Genomic DNA, 27,899 nt, shown 5'->3' on the forward strand with positions numbered 1-27,899 from the left:
CCCTCTACTCTGCTCTTCTGAGACCTCACTTGGAGTATTGTGTGCAGTTCTGGTGTCCTTTACATAAAAAGGATATGGAACTGTTGGAACAAGTCCAGAGAAGGGCCACAAGGATGATCAGGGGACTGGAGCACCTCCTGTATGAAGACAGGTTGAGGAAGTTGGGTCTGTTCAGCCTGGAGAAGAGAAGGCTGTGTGGAGACCTCCTAGCAGCCTTCCAGTATCTGAAGGGGGCCTATAGGGATGAAGAGAAGGCTGCGTGGAGACCTCATAGCAGCCTTCCAGTATCTGAAGGGGGCCTATAGGGATGCTGGAGAGGGACTCTTCATTAGGGACTGTAGTGATAGGACAAGGGGTAACGGGTTAAAACTTAAACAGGGGAAGTTTAGATTGGATATAAGGAGGAAGTTCTTTCCTGTGAGGGTGGTGAGGCACTGGAATGGGCTGCCCAGGGAGGTTGTGAATGCTCCATCCCTGGCAGTGTTCAAGGCCAGGTTGGACAAGGCCTTGGGTGATATTATTTAGCGTAAGGTTCCAACCCTAACTATTCTATGATTCTATGATTTAAGAAATTTTCTTGCTTACATTTTTTAAACCATTAAAGCTACAACGCTACCCCCATGGAAAAGACAGTGACAATCGTTTTGAGACTCCCTATGGATGAAATTCTAAAAAGATAATGACAGACACTTAAGAAAGAGCAAAATGCAGAAAATTATAGAAATGCTTAAGAAAAAACTTTCCATTATAAAATATATTCCAATACTATAATAGATAACTTTTTGTCTTTTCTACAATATTTATATGCACCCTTGATTGCACCTTATTTTCATTGGGTCTCAGAGATTTTCCAGCATAACCATTCTGGACTTTTTGTTCTAAAACTTTGACTTACAGTATCAATTGTTAAGAGGCATGCTTTATCACATCTTTTATGAAAGAAAAACAGAGATAGACAGGCAGATAGATAATCTCCACACAGGAAGTCAATATATGGTCATAAAAAAAAAATGCAGTACTTTTTAAAAAGTTATTGAAGAATATAAATAAATCTATTTTTTTACTATAAAAAGTGATGCAAAAGCATAGGGAAAAAAAGAAGTTATTTTGTAACCTGAAAAAATAAATCCTGCAACATCCCTGAAACAGGTGCTGAGGTCACACAGATGAAACTTGCATCCACAGTGATATATATGCAAAACAAGGAGATTGTCCAGTGGATTGATAATGAACCTGTTTAATGGCTAGCAGGATAAGAATGCCTATTCTTTGTTGGCAAGTTTTTTCCGTTTGCTCCTGGAGTTTTCTCCGAATCAGATTGCAGGAAAAAATACCTAAAGAACATTAGAAATAGATATCTTTCAGATAAAAATAAGTAGAAAATGCCTATATTTTCATTATTTACAGAAATTCTGTCTCAATTTGTATTGTTCTCTGTTATATTTAGTGTCTTAGGTATCATTTGCTGCTTAATTGCACTAATGTAGAAATAACTAAATATATTTATGATAATTTTACTACAGAATATATTTTATTGCAAGGAAAAAATATAGGATATTAACTGACCTAATATATAGAAAGATCTTACAGCAATAAGGAGAGAGATTTCTTTGATAATTAGTGTTTCAGTCAGTCAGAATATGCTTCCATAAGGTCAAGAGAATTAGAAAGTTAACCACATGATTATAAAAAAGTGTATCTGAGACTTGCCAAAAACCCAGACATATTTTAAATTTTTCTATTTGGCTATTAAGGAAAAAAACAACTGAAGCAAAGCCAACCAAACAAAATCACAAAAAATAACACAACAAAACAACAAACCACCACTACCAACAACACGCACACACTAATATACTCTGTTGCTAGAAAGAACAGCCATTACAGCAGATCATCCTGCACATCCAACTGGATGCTTGCACTAAATCTACTTTTAGAAATTTACTAAATCTTAAATCTTGCAGCACTGCATGGTCTAGGATGCATAGATACTCAGAATAGTTATACCTGTGTTATCATCATACATAACTATAATATAAAGAACATTATGGAAGCAAGATTTGTGGTAGAAGGAAGCATTACTACAAGTGTTAAATGAAATGCAGCATTTTTTTCAATCAGATGCTGTATTATGAACGAGCTAATGGGCAAAAATGAAATTATTTAGTTTAAATAATTTAGTTAATCTGACTGATTTTGACTGAAATTAACCCAGAGGCAACTGTGCCAAAACCAGGATACAATACTCTTTTCTGCCTAACGATTTTATTCCAGAATACAGTGGTGCATTCTTTAGTCATAGCTATAGAAAGTCACTGTTTAGCACAGTTTAATGTGTTTGGTGGTGTTTTGTGGGTTTGTTTTGTTGTTCTTTCTATGATCAGTGACTTTGGTTCATTTCTCAGCAAACAGAGGAAATTGTGATGTTTCAGTAACATGACACTAGGGAAAGTCTATTTCAAGGTGAAAAACTCCTCTGGGTGGATTGCTGTCTTTTGTGCTCATTTGTGATGTGCAGGTGCTTGACAGGAAATGAGCATGGTTGTGCCAGGAATACTTCTCTTTGAGAAATGTCACAAAGAGTTACTGATGGAAAATGTAAAAAGCAGGGATCACATCTGAGCTGCAATATAATACTCAGCTTACAGTATCTGTTTCTGTCTATCAATCAAGCTTGTAAGCAAAATGTTATTTTAATTTCTTCTGGTGTATGTTCCTGTGTTCACTTTGAACTTATTTCAGCATGAAAGCAGAGAACAAGTGGTTCACAAAAACAAAACAACAAGTAATTCTTAACATTTGGTCCACAAGTATGTTAGCAGATATTAAAATATAACAAAATTATGTTGTTTGTCCATCTGTTTAGTTCTTCTATAAAGGAAGCCTAGTTAATGATTTTTTTACATTGTTACTGTTTCATATTGATTCTGATTTCTGGATATTGTTAAAGTTAGTTGAGAGGAAATTAGTTCTTGGACTCTAAGATGTAGTTCACAAAGTATTGTGAAAGCATCCATGAAACTATTTGTATTTACAGAGAAATTAATAATATAATTTTTCTGTTGTCATATAAGGTATCAATGATGGTGTAGTACATTATATTAAATAGAGAAGCTATAAGCCTGTGAACATCTCTAGAAATTTCTTAAGAATATTAGATGTTTTATTATTCACCATAATAGCATGGGTTTTTCAAGAAAAAATTACTAAGTCTTAAACCACCTGTCACCACCAGATGTTTTTTTGTTGTTTGATTGTTGTGGTTTTTTTTTTGGAGGGGGGAGAGGGGTTGTTTGATTTAATTAAATATTGTATCCATAAACACTGCAGAGGGTATGCTTGTATTGAAAGAGAGACTTCTGGGTTCCTGGGGAGCAAGAGCAGCCCAAGTTATCAACAGCACTCACTGAAGAGTATTCTCTCAGACACAAAAAAGAAAATGCCATAATTTATTCCTTTCACATTTTGTCATCCATACCTCATTAGCCCTGCAGCTAAAACTATTCTTAATAAATGTTCCAGACTGGGATCTACAGAAAAAGAGGCACAAGTTCTGTCAATATGCAAAACGATATATGCAATGGGCTATGTATATTTGTGTATGGAACATGCAGACAAATTAGATATGGAATAAGATAAATGCTATAGAATTATATTTAGTAAGTACCCAATATCTTTAAGTAACATTAATTCTGCTGTAATAAAATATTGCTTTGAGTTATTCTTGTGTTCTGACGCAACAAAACCAAGCAGCATTCATATTTTCATAATAATAGATTTGATTTTAAAAAAAAATCAAGTCAATCCACAAAAGCAGTCTTTCAAAACATTAAAATAGCAACCCAAGATAGCACACAGGATGTTGGTGTTTTACGTATGATGACCAGAGCAATACAAAAGTATTGCTCAAAAAATGACCAAAATTCATGACCAAAATTCACGATCTTGCAAAAATAAATTATGAGCAAAACTGACTTTTGGTTTTGTTACTAGTTCCTTGGAGCAGAGGGATGATTGCTTTGAAACCCCTGAAGAGAACCAGATGACAGAGTTTCAGAAAAGCTAAGAACCTTTCTAAGCAAACACACTCCCTGCAGAGAGAATCGGAGCTGTTGATATTCTCAGCAAAAATGCTACCTAAATGTAGCCACAGTTAATTACATCCTGTTGACAAGAGACACCTAAAACACCTTGTATTTTATCATCATGCATACAAATGACAAGTTTTGACAAGTATCTATTTTTGTTGTTTCCAGAATTTGCATTGAATATGATAAATATACTTTAAGCTCAGTGCTATTTAATCAATCATCCTTTACTTTTGAAGTTAATTCTAGTCCAGGTAAACATGCCCAGATCTGCAGCTTCTGTAATATCAATAGAGGTTTTAGGTCTTAGATGAAACACACAATGGGTGTGCCCAAAGCTATCAAACACTTGATTAATGCTTTTACATCCATGAGAATAATAAAAAAATTTTGTTTCATGCTATAAATTTACTCATTTGAGGAGAATTATATCATTGACCTTCTATATGTCTATTGTACCTCTGTCCATTAGTTCTGCATGCTTTTTTTTCCCATTCGAAGCTTTTAAGGTCTTAGGTGCTATTAGTCTCTGGACTCTGGAATGAAATGTAAGACAACCTTTTCATCATGATGTGAATACAATTTCTAGCTCAGCGGACTGCTTTTGCAGAAGGAAAAAAAAAAAGGATCAAACCCAAATCCTGCTTTCCTGAAGCAGGTTCTATTTTAGTAATACTGAAAATATGTTTAGCTGGGTTCGAAATACCCTGAAGCAGTGTATTTTACCACCAAGAGTCAACCTAGAAGAACAGGAAAGGTGATTCCAGGTCATTTAGCTTTTTGGCCTAAAGAATATAGAAGCATCCTTTCAGAAGAACAGTGAAGCTGAACACTAGAAACAGGCACATAGATTCAAGAAGACAAGTGAATCTATACACAACCACAAGGTAATGTTAACCTCCAGAACATTCTGGTCAGCCTAAAACACAATTTTTATATTCTTTCTGGACATGGAGGTTAAAATCTGAAGTACAGAGAAACTGTCCTTAAGAATGTCCTTATTAACAAAACATTCTTATGAAACAGAAAACAGTGAGAATACAGGAGGCAATTTCTTAATCTCTCTTTTGCCAGAAAGTTTCTAGGCACTTTGGGCTTTCACCCCCCAAAAGAGTTTTGGGTATTTCTACTAATAATGTTTCCATCGGAAGTATTTCTAAGATTTTCTGGCAGCATTTCCTGCTATGAAGGTTATTTCTTTTCTACTTTCCTGGTGCTTTATTTTTCTTTCCTTTATTAAGTTTGGACTGTTTAGCCTGGAGAAGAGAAGGCTGTGTGGTGACCTCATAGCAGCCTTCCAGTATCTGAAGGGGGCCTACAAGGATGCTGGAGAGGAACTCTTCATCAGGGTCTGTAGTGATAGTACAAGGGGTAATGGGTTCAAACTTCAACAGGGGAAGTTTAGGTTAGACATAAGGAAGAAGTTCTTTACTGTGAGGGTGGTGAGGCACTGGAACAGGTTGGTCAAGGAAGTTGTGAATGCTCCATCCCTGGCAGCGTTCAAGGCCAGGTTGGACAGAGCCTTGGGTGACACGGTCTAGTGGGAGGTGTCTCTGCCCAAGGCAGGGGGGTTGGAACTAGATGATCTTAAGGTCATTTCCAAACCTAAATATTCTATGATTCTGATGATTTTAAAGTGAGGTTTGTGAAACTCTGATAGTTGGGACATAGAAGAAGAAAGGACTAATATTCCTTATTGAATTACAGGTTTGGGACTAGGCTCCTGTATTTGTCTTTAAAAGAGATACTTAGACAATCAGAAGAAGAAGGAAATGATAGAGATAAAAGAAATGAAACATGCTGATCTTCCAGGATTGCACTTTATTGTACTGTATGCTTTGTAATAGCCCTTCTTCAAAGAATGGTGTTCAACTCCACTTACTTGGAGCTTGAGTTTGCTTGAGCACTAGTGTTGGGTATCACAGTGAGATAGAAAAGGGTTTAAAGACAGCCAGATAAGCTTGTCAACTTGCACATTGTGAATGCATATGCATTTTTGTTCCACAGTCTCCTATACCTTTTACACTATAATTTTATTTTAATGTATGATCTTCTACTCTGTTTTCTGCTTTGACTAGCAGACCCTCTAAAACACTGAAGTCCTGCCTTATTTCCTAAAGAATGTTGAAATGGATACACTGAGCTGACTTATTATGTACCTAGTGATTTTCAGCACTGTGAAGTGTTTGTAAATAAAGATAAAACTGAAACCAGAACAATTTGGAAAAAATATTGCAAATATATATTAAAAAAAATCCAAATTGATCCAGCATGATACAAGTAATCTAGCAACATCTTAAGTGTAGGCACAGAAGTCAGAGGAAAGGAGACCTCACTTTTCCTGTTATTGACAGCCTGAGCAATTCTCTCTGAATGGAAACATGCTGTACAAAATAGCTGTAGTTCATATGTCTGCATTTGTATCTTTTAACTCAACCTTTCTTTTTTTTTCTTTTTTCATAAGTTCTCCAGTATTATCTAAAACTAATTTCTAAATAACATATTTTGCCAGTGACAAAAAAAAATAGAGAGGAAAAGCAGACATATCAAAGTGAAAGCCTCTGATTAAGAAACTGGATGTCTGGTAGCTTAAAAATGTTGAATACGCAATGGATGTTGAGTTCTGCTGTCACCACAACACTTACATAGCAGTAACTTATACTTTGTGTAAGCAACAGTACTTACCAGTTTGCAGTTGCCACTAAGCTTAAATGAAAAAGGCTGTCCTGCACTGCCAAGCATTGCCCTCGTGATTTAACCGTCTTTGCTACAGAGCACCAGGTACTTCTGTTATATGTCTTTCAAACAAAATCATACTTCAATGAGAGATCAATTAGATGGGTATCTCTCAAACTGTAATTTGCATATATGGTTCTACACTACCAAAAAGAGAAATCAGTTTCCCTGAGCATTAGCCTTCAACTTGTTCATGTTTTATTGCAGAAATATATTTAAATTGTTACTAATATTTAGGTTTCCCCCTTTGTTTTACAGAACATGTTTCTGGTTCTAGCCATGACTAAACATACTGTTAAAAATAATGCTGTCCCAGTATTTCTGACAGGTATCAAACACCAAGAAAATCTAAGAGACTTCTGTTCTTTCAAGCTCTCCAGTTAGATTTGTTGAATCAAGGTTCCAATACGTTTCAGATAAGCATAGAGATTTCAGGAATAGGTCTGAAACATTAAAGTACTAATCACTCCCCAATCACATTGTCTCAGATGAAAGGAATTTATTTTTTTAATTTTCTTTTTTTAATAAAGAGCATATTATAAGGATCTCATTTCTTGTATTAGAGAAAAACATATTTTTACATTGTCATGCTGTTTCTAGTAAGGATAAAGTCTATTGTTCTATGTAGTGTGACAGAAATGAGCACTTCCAAGTGCCTGTGGGCAATCCTTCTACAGTGGCAACTGTGCTGCTCATAGAGCAGCTGAATGCGACAGAGAGGTCTGGCTCTCTGCTGTTGGCTTTGGCTGTTTTCCCATTCAGTTTTCTTATCCTCTTTTTCCTCATAGAGTTGTATTTTGGAAAACTATAAGAAAAGCAAAAAGAAGAACCAAAGATCTGGTACCAATGCTGCAGTAACAACAGGCATTGCTACTGTACAGTGGTTGGTTGTTAAGTATTTCCACTCTTGTTCCTTAGGACAGGATCCAGTGAAAACAGAATAAGCAGAAGTTTTTTTAAAGTCAATATTTTAAAATACTTACCTTGTTTTCATTTGCCTTATATTTGTTTCCAGGGAAACGGAAGGAGAAGCCGAAACAAGTAGCAAAGCAGTGATACAAGCAAATGCACAGGCTTTCTATTGTTGCCTTCTTTCCCTTTTTTCTAGCTCATGAAGTCACAGTTAACAAGGCCCCTGACAGTTTAGAATGATGCAAAAATGAGTATAGTTTTAGACAATATTTACATGCACGTAAACTGAAGGGATTTGGCAGCACAGGTGGTTCACAATATGGAGGTTTTAGCTGGCCATGAAGTTGGGGATGGAGTTTGAAATAGAACATGTGGGACCAAGAGATAATATTATGGTGTGTAAGTCAGAGTAAATTATAGCAAAATAGTATTAAAGACCCTTCCATGAAGTACAGAACAGAGAAATAGAAACAGAATTGCAGATTTAATTATTTATTACTTCTCATGTAATGTCTGCTTTCCAGATGTCTTCAGCCTAATCAGGAGAATGTCTCATTTCCTCATCTTTGGTGAACTCAGTGTCTAAGAATTTATCAGGAATTTATGGCAACTTGACCAGTTCAGAGGTTGCTGAATTTTCAAAGGAAATACAAGCTTAGGAATTACTTTGTGATGTGTGCTGCATGGTGTGTACAGCTTAACAAGGTCAACAGTTACACCTACAACATTGCTCTTTGAATACACACTGAATATTAACAAAACTGCTGAGATATTTTACTGAAGAAACATTTTCCTGTTCAGAAAATGTCAATTTGTCAAAAGGAAAAAAAAAAAATAATCTGTGCTGCATTTTATTCTGTAATCAAGGATAATTGGTTCTATACAGAATAGCTATTTGTTACTCCTATCTGCTCCTATCTGGTTTGGTTATGGAAGTTTAGCTTGTACTATGTGCTACACTGCACAATTATGCAAATTTAAGCCAGATCTAAACCACAGTAGGTAACAATTAAAATGTGGCCAGTTTGGAGGGGTTTCATAATACACGATGTGTGTGTATATATATATATATATATATATATATATATATATATATATATATATATATGATACCTAAATATATATACAAATATGAAAAAATGTATAAAGAGGTTCTTTACACTAAACAGAGAGGACTATTTGCTCGCAATCTGGACTTCAAATTTTGATCTTCAGTGATTACTATTGAGTCAGGTTTGTTCCCAGTTTCTGAAGGCTGAATTCTGCCTGGCATAAGGAAGTTACAAAGATGGGATCGAACTTACAAAATGGAATGCAAAACAACATGATCTCAGCTGCAATATACTACTAAACCCATATGTCAGTCTCCTTGTTAAATTAAATGTCAGAAATAAATAGGTATCCAAGCAGCAAAAGTGCTTAAAAATGTTATCTGAATCCCCACATAACAACACTGTATAAATCATGATCAGACCTCTTCTGCAGCACAAAAATCCCTGGAGTTTTGTGAAGCTTCTTATCATGTTATCCCAGAACCACTGCTTTCACAAGTACCTTTTCTAGGGAAATATTGATTTGCAAGTAGCTAATAAGCGTGATTCACACAATCAGGTTTCTAATTTATGGATCATATCTTCCGTTATTTCCACTATGATTATGTTAACTAGATGTGCTTCTCCCACACATATTATGCTGTAAGTATTTCAAAACTTCAGTATTTATACATTTTAAGCAAGTGTGTCAAAACTTGAGTATTTATATATTTTAAGCAAAGGTGGTTTGGCACACTTTTCTTTCATCTTTTCAACTTCAGTGAATTCACTTCATTTCCATGTATAACCATGGAAGAAGTATATTCTGTGAAAGGTAAGAGACCTTCAGGCATCCCCAAAGCTAAATCCATTGCAAAGCAGGCAAATCTGGAAGTGTGTAATAGTTCATTTTATAGTCCCCTTGCTAAAGATCAGGGTTGACTTGGTTTTCCTCTTATCATGGTATATACTTCCAAACTTTATTCACTGGAATAAATTGATGTTCCAGTCCTGTGCCTCTATTGTTTTGTATTGTTTTCTTTGAAGTAATCCAACCACTCTGCAGTAAACAAAGAAGCAAAACTGTAAATCCACAGAATTTCAAACTATTAAAGTCTCTTTCAGCTTAAGAGCTTACTAACACACATTCCTTAAGCTCCAATTTTAACTTTGTGAAGTCATTTAAAAAGTGGGTATTATTTCAAAGCCACTAAGACTAGTCATCCAAGCGTCCTCATACACAGAGCTCAATCAAGCTGCAAGAAAATACTCCGGGCAGACAAGATGAATGACTAAAAGACAGAGAAGACTGATGCCTGTTGTAGCTGTGGTAGCATCTAAACCAAGATCAAGCAATGAGCAAGCTGTTGCAATCTAAGTACAAATGACCTAAATGCACAGTGAACAAGTTTATCACAGTAAGCATATGATTTTTTTAATTATTTTTATAGTTTGAAACTATCTTTATAGTTTGAAAATTTTACTAAGGACTATTATATGTCTGGTTAGCAGTTCTGTAGAACATTTGTGAGTTCAGCTTACAGTATTTCAGTTTTCTACAGAGGATGCTCACCTCACTCAGTCAGATTAGGTAGTTAATTATCATACCTGAAATGTAATGTTAGAAATAATTTTCCTATTTTATCTGTCTATAAAACACATTATTTCCATTGCTTGGGCTCTAGCAAGAAAATGTATATCCCAGAAATTTTAAGTCATGGAAACTAAATAATTGAGACTTTGGGAAATATGGGTACTCAGTGACTCATAGAGTAGTAATTATCCTCTTGGTTCTTCAGAGGGGGTATCTGCTAAGGATGGCATGTTGCCTGTTTATACAGGAACTGTTTCCTACACATAAGCACTTGCTGTCATTTGGGTTAGATATTCATGTTGAGCTGTCATGAGACACATGTGCATACTGCCCTGGAGATCTTAAGTAACCCTAGATGTCTACTTAGGAGGAACTGAATGAAACCAATTTGAAAACCGCAAGTCAGCACTCTAAAAGCATGGTTGGTATTCCTCAGTGTTTGAGCAATATTGTGGTTATCAGGTCCATGAGCAGAATTTGCCAGAAAAAAAAATAAAAATAAAAAAATTAGGAAACTCCTTGTCTGTCCCTATACCTTCCTCAGAAAGAAGGAGTTTTCAGTCTTGTCCCCTACCACTGCCTTCAGAGGTTAAATCAGTTCCAGATTCAGACAATTTCAGTTGGCTAGCATAGAGAACTGGGGATCAGCTCAGTCATGGAGATGCATATGTGGGGGTATCTACAAGTAAGATGGTGTCTAAGCCCATATTAAAATTAATGTGGAGTAGTTGGGGAAGTTAGCAGCGCTAGTCAGAGGACCAAAAAACCTGAAAACATCTGAACTGAAAAGCTCTGAATTTTCTGGGCTGGGAAAGTAGACTGCCATCTTCTTGGGTTGGGAATATAGACTACCATATCATGTAAGCACACTGGGAACATCTATGTCGCAGCACTGTGAGGGCATTTCAAGGGCAGTGTACAGTGTACAGAACAGTCGTGGTAGGTCCTTCTGTCCAGGGCCCTATCCCATAGCACTCAGCAAGTGAGAAGGGCTGTATTTGCTATGGGTGTTGACCAGGGCCAGTCCAGAGTCCAGTGATTTCTTGCAAGGCCTTAGTAACGAGGCAGTGCCAAGGTTCAGGCAAGAAGTCATGTCCATGAACTGGAACCAGGATCAATAGGACCTGTGATGAGAGCTAGGTATGTAACTATAACATAGTTTAAATGGTGATTGATTAAGCATGACACACTCAAAACCTGATCCAAAACAAGATAAGGGATATGCATTGGGACTTCTTATCAGAATTCTTCAAGGCAAGCTTCCACTCACATGTCTTCCTTCTCTTTCTCCAAAATAGCTTTTATCAGCTGGCTGCATTTGGGTTAAAATCTTATCCCAAATAACTGAGCTACACTTTCCATCACTCTTGTTATTCAGCCAACATACAGTCAGGAATGTAAGTCATAGGAGCAAGAAAGTATAGGCTTACAAAATTCTAAATCTCATCCTCAATAGATGGATGGAAGAGAGAAACATCTAATTTTCTCTCCAAGCCAGACACAAAATACAGAGAGAAAAGAGGCACTTAGGTAAACATACATATATAACATTTTCTGTTGCTGGGTTTTGGGCTTCTTTCCCTCTACCTCAGACCAGCTTAGGCATTTATCTGAGCTGACACAGATTTTCTTGCTGGGTCAAATGATATATATTAAATGATGTTATGCTTTACTTTATATATACCTCCCTAGAACTACATCCTCAAAGCAAAAAGGAAGAAAACAGTAGTATATTTTCATATTTAAGTATTTGCCTGAAAATCATTTAGTACTGTACAATGAAAGACAACAGGAACTGTTTTGTGTTTTAACTGAACTGTATCTCCCTTTCAGTTTTCTACATCTTCTTGAAAATTCTGCCTTTGATATGTTTGTAATGCAATGTGACAAGATAGCCACCAGCCATGCTAAGCTAATCTAAACTAGCAGTTTCAAATAGAACAGTATTTTGCAAAACATGCTTAAAAATGCATGCAAAGGTTCAGAGACAATGTGCCACCTTTTATTGCTTGTAATCAAACTGCAGTGAGCAGAAGCATCCTCATATCCCCCCCATATGACATAGTGCTATATTCCTTTCAATGTCTCTTCATACATCTATGTCTAAGACAGAAATGTCTTGTTCCCAAGCCATTAATAAGTAGATTGTCATTTCAAATTTTAATCTTCAATATAGTTATAATTTATGAACTTCTTTTCTTTTTTAGCTCAGCAATGGGTGTGGATCCCATCTAGTGCTGTGGTCTCAGATGGCCTTGACAGTGGCAGGTGCATGGAACAATATGTGGTAGTGGAAGACAGTACTGCAGGTGCCCAGGACAGATGTAGGCTCTTTTTTCTTCTCAAGATAATAGACTCAGTGATGACTATTGTAGTTGTGAAACAAATATTAGGGTTCACTTAATACTTTCTTCTCATGTTCCTCAAATGCAGTGAAGGTTGGTAGGGATATATAGTGTTGCTACTACCCTACAACAATTCTGAGTCATAGAATTATAGAATCATAGAACATCAGGTTGGAAGGAACCTTTGAGGATCATCTGGTCCACCTTTTTTTGTCAAAAGCACAGTATAAACAAGATGGCCCAGCACCCTGTATAGCTGAATTTTAAAAGTATCCAACATTGGGGAATACAGCATTTACTTAGGGACATTATTCCAAGGCTGATGGTTTTCACTACGAAAAATTTTCTTCTTGCGTCCAACTGGAATCTCCCCAGGAGTAACTTGTACGCACTATCCCACATCTTTTCCATATGACCACTTGAATGTAGGAAATCTCCATTTTCTTTGTAGCCTCCCATTAAATACTAGAACACAGTGCTAAGGTCTCCCCTGAGCTTTCTTTTCTCCAGGGCAAACAGAGTTCTCTCAGCATTTCCTCATAAGGCAGGCTTCCCAGTCCTTTGAGCATCCTTGTGGCCTTTCTCTGGACCCTCTCCAGATTGTCCACATCTTCTTTGTATAGTGAGGACCAAAACTAAACACAGTATTCCAGGAGCGGCCTGACAAGCATTGAGTAGAGTGGGATAATAACTTCTTTATCTCTGCTCGTGATGCTCTTGCTGATGAAACCCAGCATCCTGTTGCCTTTCTTTGCTACAGCTACACACTGTTCTCTCACAGTGAGCTTGTTGTCCACCAGCACACCCAGATCCCTTTCCACAGACCTTCTCCCCAGCCAGGCAGATCCTAGCCTGTGCTGCAGTCTTGGACTGTTTGCCCAGGTGAAGGACCTTACAATTGTCCTTGTTGAACTTCATAATGTTCTTGTTAGCTCACTCTTCCAACCTATCCAGGTCATCCTGCAGAGTGGCTCTCCCTCATGAAGAATTCGCTTCCCCACTCAGTTTAATATTGTCAATAAAATTCATCTAGGTACACTTGGTCCCATCTTCCAGATAAGTTATGAAGATATGAAGAAGCATTGGGCCCAATGTTGATCCCTGGGGGATCCCACTAGTGATAGGTCACCAGTCTGAAAACGAGCTGTTCATCACCAGCCTCTGTGTGCAGCCTGTCAGGGAGTACAAGAACACTATCAGATCAGGATATCACAAAAGTGTTTAATAGCCTTTTCTATTATTTCTACCTAATGGAACTTGTACTTCAGTAAGGATTTAAGCCTGAAACATATAATGTAGTTTTAGGTTTATGTATATTATATTTAATATCTGCTTAGAATCAAACTTTAATGAACATGGCCATAAGACAAAAAGTCCTCTGACTTCTCTATTGCTGACAGAAATATAATAAAACTGCTGTTGATATTTCTGTAAGAAAAGAATGGATTAAAAAAAAATACACACTTTAAAATTTGATACTGATGTATTTTGTCTTAATTCAAAAATTGCTGATATTAAGAAGGAAAATGCTATTCTTTCTTGAACCAAGCTTTTTCTGATTAAAATATTTCACAGTTTGAGTTATCAGGTTAAAAAAGCCCAGACCCAAAGTAGAATAATTTGACTGATCAACCTGTAGCTCATTTTTTTTCTTTACCAGATTACAACAGCTCAATACCACTAGTGATATTGCTCTGATGTACATTTACTTTCGTACAATAAAAAAATATTTTTGTTTTATAAAATATTTTGTAGTGGGAAAGGCAACATTTCTTCACTGCTCTGTTACATTGTTTATTTTTTCTTCAGACAGTTAAGCATTCATCAGGCAAAATCTAGTGCAAACCAATCAGTCACACTCCAACATCAGCATGATGGCAAATGCCTTTATTCTCTGACATACTGTCACATTGCTTACAGAAACGAATTTAGCCACCTTTGTGAATGATTCCTCATAGATCATGTCTGACCCAACTAAAATTAACTGGTTTTAGTGGTAGGGGAAAGAAAAGAAAATTATAAAAACCTAGTTACAATAATTGGAAATAAAAGACTTCAGCTGGTTTCTTTTTTGCTTTCCAGTCTTTATTGCCTGCAAAATTCACAAGAAAACAGAGTTGTTTGTCTGTTAGCACTGATATTTTTTCCTGTAAAATTCCCCCTTTTGTGATATTAGAACAGCATTAAGAGAAAACAGAATGATAAAAAAAATCATTAAAAATAATTATTCCCTCAAAAACCTACGTCCATGAAGATGCAGTATTTATGGACCAATTCTCCACATCAATGACTGTGTAAAATAAAAATTAGATAAACATTACAAACCACAACTCAGAAGCCAGGCCACCAAAGCTCCTGTGCAGACTTCTAGCTCCTTTGACATGCACAGCCTGTGCACATGTAAAAAATATTTTCTTGAAAGGTTATATTCTTATTAGTTATTACCAAATTATTATTACTGATGCTAGGAAGGGAATGTCTGTGTGTGTCTCTTTGTTGGGGAGATAACACTCAGACCTCAGCTAGTGAAAATCTGAGAAGCATGGCTGATGGTTTAAGCATTAAGTAATCAGGTAGCCCCTCATCATGCTCAGAGATTAAGAAACAGTGTTTTTCTTTAAGTAAGAAGAATCAGTGGGAAAACGAAAATACAAAAAAGAATTTCATGTTCCTTTCCCTACTCCAAGTAGTAAAGAGTAAAGGAGCAATATAATGCAAAAATGTTTCCAAGGAAAATTATTTTTCTTTTTCTATGCAATCTCATTATTAATTCCATTGCTTTCTTAAAAGCTTCCTATAAAGAGATGTAATATATGCATGTTTTGGAATATTAAAATTACATAGCCGTAGGTACCTCAGAATATGGTCTAAAGACACTTTCCTGAAAAATGACAGTAGTTTTCATCGTAACTTAGCCTTGATTTTCAGGCATTTGTAGAACAATTTCTTTTTAGCATACATTTACAATGTGTAGGAGACTGAGTTTGATTATTCTATTTCTACATCTTCACTGATGAAATCATACAGCAGTATAAGAAACATGGTCTAAGTTGCAAAAAAATTCCCCAGGTATGCTGAAGTTCATTTGATTTAGAAAATGTTAGAAAAAGCAGAGCTGTCAAGATGAGAGAGTAAAACCTCAAACTTCTACTAATAGGGTTTCAGGAGAAAAAAAAAAGAAAATTAAACCTTAATTGATTGTTAAAAAGCTTCAACCTGAATGCTGGTAAAGACACTCAATAAGTGAGAGAGCAGGAGGCTTGAAGAAACAAGTGTTAATGATTTCTGCTGGAAATGACATATTGAGAGCGTGCTATGCATGTTAACTGAAATTTTGAATCAAACATAACTAGTACTTTTACATTTAATCTGAAAAATATTGGGACAGTGGGTGATTAAGATGGATTTGTTATTTAAACCTTGTATGAATGTACTCTATCTTGAAAGTGGAAATAATTGACTAATCTGCCAGGAAAATCTATTTAAAGCCAGACTGTGACATTTAGCTGTTCTTTCAGTGGTAAGTGGAAACATACTCTGTTGATTTGAGACCATAGCACAACTGCACACCTGTAAATTCTTCATAATTGGGGCCATAGTCTGTATGTGGGTTGTTTTGAAACTGCTACATCACTAATCAGAAAAAGGAATTGGTTTGGTCTTGAAAGGTCAAAAAAAAAATGGTATGAAAGTCACAATCTCTTTGTTCAGAAGAAAGCCAGGACATATTCATAACTCTGTAGTTTTCTGATTTAGTTTTCTCTTTCAGTCAAATTACTTTCAGTGGTGCTTGGCATGTTGGAAAATCCCAATCAGAAAGGGATTTTAGCAATATGTTTAGGTGCTGCAAGACACTTGGGCAATAAACCACCTGAAATGCAGAAAGCATTGGCTAGAAAAAAGAATTTTAATTATAAACCAAACATAAATAGTAAAAAAAAAAAAAGCAGAAAACATACCAAAACCTTGCTATATAAACCTTTATAAGTATAGCTTAAATTTAATGTATAACACTAATCCTTTTTCTAGAACATGTCACTGTCTCTGGGTAGAAGATATCAGTAAAGATGAGACACATGGGAAAAGATAGCGGAGGATTGGAAGGTATGACCTGTGAGAAATTTATTATATGGCTTTAAACAACTACTTACAATTAAATTCTTAAAGATGCTTGGGTACTGCAACATCCAGATTTGACCCTTTAATGCCGAGTTTAGAGGTATTGAACCACTAACCCAGAGGATGTCTGCAGCCTTAGGTGAGGTATGTAGTTCTCTAGTATCAAGTATCCTGCTTCCCTTGCATATAATCTCACCTGAAATGTGGAAAAGGGCTAATAACCTCCCCCCAAAAATGACACCCAGCAACAATTTGCACTCTCTCTGCCCTGCCTGGTTCTGATAAATGCCTGGAAGGACAAAACTGGTCTGGTCAATCAATTTTTAGGGAAAAGCAGAAGTTTTCCAGAGTGTTTTTCTGCATATGAACAGTGGTGTCACTGAAAGTGTCCCTTCTTTCTAAGGTAAATTTGACACTAGTCATGTATGCAGCTTTTACTACTGGTAAGTGCAGGGAGTCCAATCAGGTAGCTGGGGAAGGACAGCAACTTTCACCCTTGGAGAATGGTTGGAGAGACGTGTCTGCCTCCCCATAGAAATTGGGATTTTGTTGATTCAAGTGAACCTGAACTGTTGAGTCAGGCATACAGTCTTGAAAATGCAGAGATAGCATATATACTTCAGATGTGATATCTGACAATAACAGCTTGTGATGAGAAATGATATCTTTTATTAGATCAGATAATATGTTTAGTAAAAAAACAAAAATAAAACCCAAGAACTAAAACAAAAATAAAAAAGTGGGCAGACATACTTTTAACCTCCAGATATTTCTTCATGCCTCTTAATAAGAAAGAAGAAACTAAAATGGAGACCTACTATTGAGCGGACTTCTCAAGACAGTGAGATATTAAATGTGGGTGCTCAACCTTGTGTGTCTAGTTGAAAATAGGAACTCTTTCAATCCTAATCCTTGTGCTCAGAGCCACAGTAGCTGCCCAGACTTTAAGGCCACATTACCTGACCAATTAATCTACATTCAGCTTTCCTGTCAGAAATACACAGTAACAGGAACAATATTTCACATGGACTGGATGTTTACTTGGCCTGTCCCAAGCAGCACTGGAGCCTATGTGGAAGCAATCAAATCTAGCCTGCTTACCCAGTTATTTATGCAGCAGCATTTCTCAAAATAATGTGTTGCACACAATCAGTCTGCACTTATTTCTCTGTATCTCTGAATACAATGGAAGATATTACATGTCCTCCTCACTGTTTTCTGATTAAATATTGTCTCATATATGCTGCACTGTTATGTCATAGCTTAAGGTTAAAAGAATAACTCACCTATCCTGAACTGCCTCACCTACAGACCTCAGGGACATCCACTTGTAAATTATTCAATAACCTCTATTGTTCACTATCACTTCACAACAAAAAGAATATGACTAAATGAAGGATGGAACTTCTGGGTAGGATTTCTTTCTTATTGCTGAAGTAGTTCACCTTATTCTACCATGCCAGATAAGACATGTGCCTCCTTAACACCTGCCAGCACTGGCTCTATCTCCTTGAATCAGTAGGAAGAGCTGGGGCCCTCCCATTTTCTCTACCAGTGCCAGCTGATTTTCTCTGTAGGTTCCTAGGGTCATCTCCTGGACTGCTCACTGCTCCTCAGCTAACACTTAGAGATGCTTACTACAATCTGACCTCAGCACTACCTATGCTCAGAGTTGTAATACAGACTGGAAGGAAATAGACTTTTCTTGGACGTTTTTTTTTATGTCAGGATATTAACAGGGGAGAGCAATGTCTGTATGAAGACATTCCTTCAGGTACCTGAATCTCAGTAGAAAAAGTATTGCATCAAATGGCATACTCTTTAATTTCAGCAAGAATCAAGAACAATCGTCTCAGATGAAACATTTTACTCTTTTCATCTCCATAAAGCTGTGAGCAAAGAACCGGTGTCCAGAATAATTATAATCCCAGGTAGAGAATGAGCCATTCACTTCCAGAAGTCAGGGAAGACACTGGACAAGGCAAAACTCTCTCCCACCTTATCCCTGAACCATCTGAAACCAGGTAACCAACACAGAGCTCACTGCTGTGTAAGTGTGAGCTGAGATGAGCACACAGAAGTCAGCTGAAATCAGATGAGACCTCTCAGCTTTGGCTCTCCATAAAAAGCTTCTTCGTTATCTATGTCCCCCTGTATATATGGGCAACGTGTGAGCAGCACTGAAATACATCAGAAAAGAATCCATCAGTTCTGTCCCATTAAATTAGTTTCCAAGTCAGGAGTGAGAGATATAAGCCTAGACCTAGCTGATAGATGACCTAGGTAGAACAAACCTAATATATATTTCAATGCATTTTTGCTTTAAAAGTTTCAAGCAAGAAAAATTTAAGGGAATCAATTAAAATTACATTTAAGGGGACCAAGCCAGGACACATATTCAGATCATTCAGATGCTAAGCATAAGGCACAGTTTCAGTTCAATGATGGAAAGACTAGTTGCTTCTTCTTAATAGGGAAGCTGGAAACAAAGCATGTATGTTTATGTTTTTTGCTAAACTTGTGACACTTAGAAATATGTACCAAAATACATAAATACAGGGTTTGGAGGTCTTCTGTGGGCTTTCTGTGGGGAAGTACTTTCACTATGTCCACCTGAAATATTGGTAACGTCCTTAAAAGTCAATGATACATAGTGGCTGTCTTACTCCTTTAGCAGATTGCGTTGCTGAGGGTTGCATTCAAATAGGAATGCTAACTGTTCACATTTTAATTTATTTCTCCACCAAAGAGAAATGAATATATATTTCTATCTTCATTTCCTATTTTCATCTGGAGAGAATCCATCTCTCAATTTCAGTAAGGATACAGGCTTCTAATCAGAAGTCAGGACTCTCAGATGTAGAAGCAATCAGGAACATACATTAACATAAAAATTAAGTTGCTTAGGTTTTAGTTATTATTTAGAAACATGACACTGTATTATAAAAGATCACTTCTGCTAATTGCTGTTGTTTTCCTTTATTGTATGGGGTGAAAGAAGAGCTTCACTGAAAATACACCAGAATTAATGAGATTAATGAGTGATTTTTGGATTTTTTTTATTCGTGTTACATCTTTGCACTTAAAAACATAGCATGTTTTTATCTTCTTTACCTGTATCAAGTAAGTCATCCTACTTTCCAACATACAACTAAGTCTAAGCACCACTGAGGTGCTAAACTGTTAAATTAGGTGTTGAATGGCACTGATTTTCAGCCCTCATGCATCCTCTCTGCACAAAGGGAGAGAAAGTGGTGAAAATTTTACCCAGTGAATTTAGTTTTATCCTACTAATTAATTATTTTGAGATTAACAGACTTTTACTGCTGGTCAGTACTGCTGGCGAGCTGTGCAGCTTTCTTCGATAGCATTTGTTCTGTCTTCTGGTGTTTGTACAAATAGTCTGAGCTAATAATTTAAAATGTAGCAGTGCATTTCCTACAGTAGCTTTACCTTTTGTAGATCTTATGAAGTCTTCTATTGTATTCCAAGGATTTATACTGGAAATAGAAAATTATGCAATGGACAAAGTAATGAAAGAAATTATAAATTGGTCAGGATGTCAGCCCACAGTGCATAAACATACAAGTGATCTTGTTTTAGAAACTTGTGGGGGTTTTAGATTGCTTTATTAGCTGTAATTTGGGTCAGTTAGGACTGCGTTCTGTAAAATATTAGCATTTGCATCTATGATGTCAGTGTTCACCATATAAATAAAAAAAACAAAGATCTAGAGACATTCCTTGAATATAAACCTTTGTGAAATTCTCCTAAGTAGAGCACTTTATTTCAGTATATGAATGTCAAACTGCTATCTCCACACTGCGCTGCTCTGGACGCTGCAAATCCATCCACTCTACTGTGGTGCAGTCAAAATCAAAATGAGCATAGCTAATTGTCAGACGGGTTATAGGGGATAGAGCAGAGTGAGTTATATACTCTTTCTCAGGGCACTAATGTGTATGCAGAAATTTTACCTTTTATCTGTATATAATATTTTTTAATCTCAAATAATCTTAAAGAACTGCATGTTCAAAGGCATTGTAAGAGGCGAGATGAGGAGGGAAGAAATAACTTAGTGCTCCTTTTGTGATCATACAGCCTGTAAGTCAATTATATTTTTAAGCTTCCTTTCTTTACTCACTACACCTTTGAAAAAAACAAAACAAAACAACCTCCAACCTAGACAGATATTCTGTCAAAAAAGCTAGGGATAAAACATGGCTTCTTCAATGCATAACATCTGAATTCAAAGTTGCAGATAATATCTATCATGAAAGGAGCAATCCACCATCCCATTATTACTGACATTCTGCTTCCTTTCTTCTGAGCCTTGCTCCTCCTGCTGACTTTTCCCTAAGTCATGTCTGATGTGAGTTCTCATGCTGAAATATGCTCAGTATGTTCTCATATTGAAAAACCCCCTAAAAAGCTACCCACTATGCTCTTTAATTGACTGGCTTTTAGGTGGAGAGTCAAAGTAGGAAAAGTGGAAAGTGTAACCAAGCTGTTGTTCATTGGTCTCCTTCAAAAGGCTGTTGTGACTCATAAACAAAAAAAGTTAAATATGTACATTGCACAGTCAATAAAATAAAAATGGCATTTTTTACATCTCATGAATAAGGGTAAACTGGTAAATCATATACATTCCTGGATGGCTGGGGGTTTTAATGTATTTCTTTCTTCCTGATGCTACCATAAAATGTAAGCAAGCTCAAGGATTTCACAGAGTCTGAACAGAGGTCTCTCCTATGTTCCCTATTTTCCCGTGTTCTGTTTGCAACTCTCTAGTGAGCAGTGGGATTGTTGTACTATCAAGTCCTTTTCCTCATTTTGTTGCAGTTCAGCTTAGCCTTCCAAGTACATTTACACAATAATGAAAGAGTTTATTTCATCTTATCTCTTTGCACAAATTCATGTTTTTTTTCATTAAGAGAATAAAACATAATAGGGGTCTTGAACTCTGTAAAGGCAGGACAACAGCTGGCCTAACATATTCCCTTTCCTTCTTTCAGCTGAAATTTTTCTATCTGCTAATAAATGAAATTTGACAATGAGAAACTCATCTTGAAATACTTAACAACACAGCTCTGAATGAGAAGATCCAGTTTCAGAGCCACTTCCTACTTGATTAGGTCTTCCAATGACAAGTAGTTAAATCTAGCCATTTGTTTTACCTTCTGCTCTGCTTTTACTGAATATAAAGACATATGGGAAAAAAAAAAAATTTGTTTTATCTTTATCTTTAGGCAACCAAATGAAGAATGTTCAGATCAGCTGGATTTTTCTCACACTAAAAATATCTTTATCCACATAGTTCTGTTTATGGAAAGAAAGTGCCTCTAACTTCTGTATCAGGTTTTAATTTTAAATTTTAAGGCAGTGGAGAATTCCCTGCAAGAGAATAATGGGCGTGTATAAAAGTTAGTTCTCTTCCTTGGTAAGTAATATGTGCTCAGTTCCTATCTGAAATTGTCAAGTTTCACTTTTGAGTCAGTAGAATTTTTTTGCTGCATGAAAGAGCCTTCTATTAGTTTAAAACTGTTCTTTGAAGTGGTTATGATCTATGACCATGGCAACACATAATCTTGGTCTGCTACCTTTTGACAGCTTTCAAAGAATATCAATTTGTTTAGCTCTATCACTGAAGCTGATGCAAAAGATGTAGAGTATTACAAAATATATTTCAGTATATCCTTTCTGAAAAACAAGGAAATCTCAGAAGAATTTTTTTTTAGTCTTCTGTACTTAGTTGTTCTGCTGAAAAAAGCATAAAATACTTTTTTTACAATGTCCTTCTATTTAATGTTATTATTCTCTTTTTCTCCAAGAGCTATAGAAGCCATCAGTATCTTGTAAGGGGAGCCATTTTACTGACATATTAACTTAGAAATCATATTTTCCCATTAAAAAAAAAAACAAAATGGTATAGAAATATCACAAAAGTGAAGGTCATTTTTGCCTTTACTGGTTTTGCTTGCGTGTGTTAGAGACAATAGATTCATTCAATCTTTTAAATTTTATAATTCAGTGAGAGAATTGGTTTTGACAATTAAAAAAAATGAAATAAAAATTTAAAATTCCCTAAAAACAAATGGGAAAAAAAAAACAAGGTGAATGAAAAGTGGTTTGAGGAGAGGGAATCAGGATTAAAATGCTTGCCTGTTTATAGTCAAGGAAAATGGAAAAAAGGACCCTTACAAGCAATCAAAGGGTCCTGCCTGAAATAAGCTGAATTGATAAAATCAGTCCAATTTTCCTACAGTTAAAGATTTTTTGTTCTTTGGTGTCTATTCATAAAATATGGAGAAATCTACAAAGCATTGTAATATGCACTTTCTCCTATCTTTCAGAATATGGAATTAGTGCATTAGTTGTCAGGGTACTGCCCTAATGTTGTGACAAAGATTGCTCAACTACACAAAGTAGCAGAGTCAAACAACTGTACTTCCAGACAGCCTGATGTCAGGATATACTCTTAGACACTGGGAAAGGCAGTATTAAATCTCCTGATACTGAGTTAGGTAAGAAACTTGTTCCCCTTGTGTCCACCTGCTGCCTGAAAAATAATAGAATCATAGAGTGGTTAGAAGGAACTTTAAGATCATCTAGTTCCAACCCCCCTTCCATAGTCAGGAGTGCCTCTACACCATGTCACACAAGGCTCTGTGCAACCTGGCCTTGAACACTGCCAGAGTTAGAGCATTCACAACATCCTTGACCAGCCTGTTCCAGTGCCTCACCACCCTCACAATAAAGAACTTCTTCTTTATATCTAACCTGAACTTCCCCTGTTGAAGTTTGAACCCACTACCGCTTGTCCTATCACTACAGCCTCTAATGAAGAGTCCCTCTCCAGCTTCCTTGTAGGGCTCCTTTAGACATTGGAAGGCTGCTATGAGGTCTCCACACAGCCTTCTCTTCTCCAGGCTGAACAGCCCCAGCTTTCTCAGCCTTGTCTTCATACAGGAGGTGCTCCAGCCCCCTGATCATCCCGGTGGCCCTCCTCTGGACTTGCTCCAACAGCTCCATGTCCTTCTTATGTTGAAGACACCAGAACTGCACACAATATTCCAAGCGAGGTCTCATAAGAGCAGAGTAGAGGGGCAGAATCATCTCCTTTGACCTGCTGGTCACGCTCCTTTTGATGCAGCCCAGGATACGGTTGGCTTTCTGGGCTGCAAGTGCACACACTGCCGGCTCATGTTTAGTTTCTCATCTACCAACATCCCCAAGTCCTTCTCCACAGGGCTGCTCTGAATCTCTTCTCTGCCCAACCTGTAGCTGTCATTCTCACAGTTTCTGCAACTGCCTTCCAAGATTTAAGCAGTGTGGTCAGAGCATTTGCCAGTGAAGACGGAGGCAAAGATGTCATTGAGAACTTCAGCCTTCTCCAAATCCAGGGTAGCCAGTTTTTCCATTTCCCTCTGGAGAGGGCCCACATTATCTGTAGTCTGTCATCTGTTAGAAATATACCTATAGAAAAGCCTTTCCTGTTAACTCTGACATTCCTGGCCAGACTCAATTCTATCTGGGCCTTGGAAACAAGTTACTTTCATGTAGTATAAATAGTTGAATCTTTTTTCTGCATTACCAGTACACCTTTTTTGACACCACTCAGAAGAAAAAAGCTTGAAAAAAGGCCAATACCAATTTTATGCCTCCCAGGTATCTCATCATAGCAGAGCAATATGCAGCTGAAGGGGCATGACCAGTTTCCACTTCTTTTCAACTAGTTTGGCACTGCAATGAGAAAACAGAGCTGGAAAATTGCACTTTCAGGCATAGGTTGAAATGGCTGTAATCCTCTTGCTTCTATATTTTGGATTTTGTTTTCTAGTTTTTGTGATGATATTTAGTACTTCTAAACACCTATGGCAGGGGCGCTGGAACTACATGGTCTTAAGGTCCTTTCCAACCTGAACTATTCTATGATTTTATGATTCCAATAAGAAATATCTACTATGAAATCTTTATGTGTATGCTGTGATCTGGTTTATATGATTCTATGATATGGTTAATTGACCATGAAGATTTTATTGGAAACTGGATTTATTATAGATGTAAATCCTTATGTGTGGTATATTCAGGTCATTTTGCCTTTGTCTTTTATCTATCAAATCTATCAAATGATGAATGAAATGATTAATATTCAAGTTAGAAAGACTTTTTCCAAGGACTTGACTTAGAATTTCTGCCCGATTGAAATAGATGCATATTGTAGGTGGAACAAAGGGTAAAAACATTAATGACCTGTGAAGAAAATAATACCACCACCACTCCCCCTGCAAAAAAAAAAGTTAAAAAAAAAAAAAAAGGAACCTGTCTTTCAAGTTAGGAGCTATATTTATAAGAAAATCCAAAAAAACAGGCACTGAAAGCATCAGAGCAATTCAACTTGTTCTTGAAGGTGGAAACACTCAAGTGTTGGAAACCTCCTTCTGCCAGCGTATAAGTAACTATTAAGCTTATTAAGCTTCTGTTCTGTGAGAAATTATTTTTTTAAACTTAATGCCTTTCTGTCTATCTTTATTTAGCTGGTTACAGATGAATCTCCTCATTCAGTATTATTACTTATGAATTATAGAAGAGAATGACCTCAGCAGCATGACTGAAAAGATAGAAAATGAATATGAATCTGTTATAAATGATTCCTGGTCAGTGTCTTTGTTCACTTTGATTTTGTTTTCTAATTAGTGATCTAAAAAATTGCAAATGTTTCCTGGGGGCTATATCATGTTTAAAAATAGCACAGGGCCGACATAAAAGAACAAAAGCAGCCTCACTTTCACAGATACAGTTTAGGATGTAATCAAACAGCAAGTTCTAAAGGAACACCTGCACTGAAACCTGGCCCACCTCCTCCTACTTATTCTTCTCTGGCAGCAAGCCTTATCTGGCCTGCCAGCTCCCCTCCACAAGCAAGGACAGCTGCAAGAGAGAAAGAAGGCTCATCTTCATCAAAACACTCTTTGAAGCTCTTCTGAGGATAAACATTCTTCATTTATTAACAGCTTAATGCTTTGATAAAAGCTCACTTTGTGAAGTAGTTTGGCTTTCAAGAACTGCCCATGTAGATATTTGTATGAAGTTTATAAAGACTTTCAGACAACATGGGATTGCCGGAAATATTGCTGAAGGCATAGAAATAAAAACAGAGAGCATATCCTACTAGGAAAAGAGAGGAAAAATCTAGGAAAAGAGAGGAAAAATCAAAGGAAACTTATATTCAACCAGCTTTACTGTTTTCTGAATTATCATAGTCCTCTATGTATGAAAGTGCCGTTATGTATAATGCTGACAGATTTGTGCTTGATTTTGAGTAAGTCAGTGCAAAGGCAAGTTTAATGCAATGTATGCTGTTATACCTACCAGAAAAAATTACAATGAAAATTTCAAACTTAGTGTAACTTAAATTAACGATCACTTACATATCCAGAAGAAAATGAAGCTAACAAAATATACTGCCTAGTCGTAACTTGTGTAACTAATTGCTTTAGGACATAATTTCTCCTAGCTGCAGCAACAAGCAACATGAATTCTGAAATAAGAAAATCTTATATGTTACAAATCATTGATATTTGTCTTCACGGTTATCTTTAAATTACTACTGCTGCCTTCTTATCAGAAACTGAAAAGCTGAAACATCCCAAAGTGACTATCCAACTGCATGAACTAAGTATTTTGATTTATCTTGTTAGGAATTAGTTTCCATATTTTCCATGGCAATATCTGCTCACTCTTACATTCATGTTTTATGAAATATTTTCTGAGAATATATCACAAGTATTTATTTTGGTGATAAGCAGACTTTCTCATGTGTTTCCAGATTAACAAGAGATTTTTTATTTTTTTTAGCATTCTAGAATTACTTGTTTAGTGCATAGAAAATATAGTGCTTAAAGACTTTAAGAAACTTTGTTTGAAAGACATTCTGGTCTTAGGAAATGTTAATCAAGAAACAACTTTTGCAAAAAGAAAAAAGCTACTTCTCTGTAGCTATAAAACAAACAAACAAACAAAAAACCCACAAAAACCTCAACCAAACAAAAAAGAAACCACACAAACAAACAAACAAAAAAAAACCAAACCAAACAAACAAACAAAAAAACAACAAAAAAATCAGGGTTAATAATTTCTTTGTTTTTATTTAGCAGGCTTGTATGTTTGGTTGGTTGCTGGTTTTTACTTTTGCTGGCTGGTTGGTTTGTTTTTTGTTATTTTGGGGTTTTTTCGCTTTAGTCTCTTTCTTGTTGCATTTCTAAAACCTGCTTTAAAAATATAAGTATTATGAATTTGGTCAGATTTTAGAAGCTGTTGACTGACAGATACTCCTTTGTATTCCAAACAGGGTAACTGACCAAAGAAAGATCAGATAACAAAACATATGGCCCAACATTAAAAGAGAAAAGAAACAGTACTATGCACTGAGGAAATTAACTGAAGACCAGCTACAACAACAGAAGAAATAGGTAAAAAATCTAATGTAATATTTTGCTAGAATGAATCTACAGGAAGTCAGTGAAATTATGGTTACAAAGATGATTAAGGACTGGGGTATCTTTCACAGAATGAAAGGCTGAGAGAGCTGATACTGTTTAGTCTGGAGAGGAGAAGGCTTTATGTGGGACGTGGGGTCTTACTGAGGTGTATAAATTCCTAGTAGGGTGAGGTGAGGGTAAATAAGAGGAAACCGGGCTCTTTTCAGTGGTGCCCAGGGACAGAACCAGAGGCAATGGGCACAATCTGAAGTACAGGACCTGTTCCCTCTGAACATCAGGAAACACTTTTTTACTGTGAGGGTGACAGAGCCCTGGTGTAGATTGCCCAGAGAAGTGGTGTGGTGGAGTCTCCTGCCTTGGAGATAATAAAACTGGCCACAGTCCTGAGCAACCTCCTCTAACTGCTTGAACTCTGGACTAGATCTCAAGAGGTCCCTTCCAGCCTTAGCCTTCCTATGATCCTGTGAAACATTTCCTGGCATGACAACAGTAGTTAGGGGCCAGGAAATACTATCCATCCACCATGCTAAAGAATGTTACTGGTCTGAGTATCCAGAGCAGTTGTTCCTGGTTGT

Source organism: Pezoporus occidentalis, unplaced genomic scaffold (genome assembly GCF_034315485.1).
Source record: "Pezoporus occidentalis ecotype Australia unplaced genomic scaffold, CSIRO_AGI_Poc_V1 ctg81, whole genome shotgun sequence".
In the NCBI taxonomy this organism is placed as follows: Eukaryota; Metazoa; Chordata; class Aves; order Psittaciformes; family Psittacidae; genus Pezoporus; species Pezoporus occidentalis.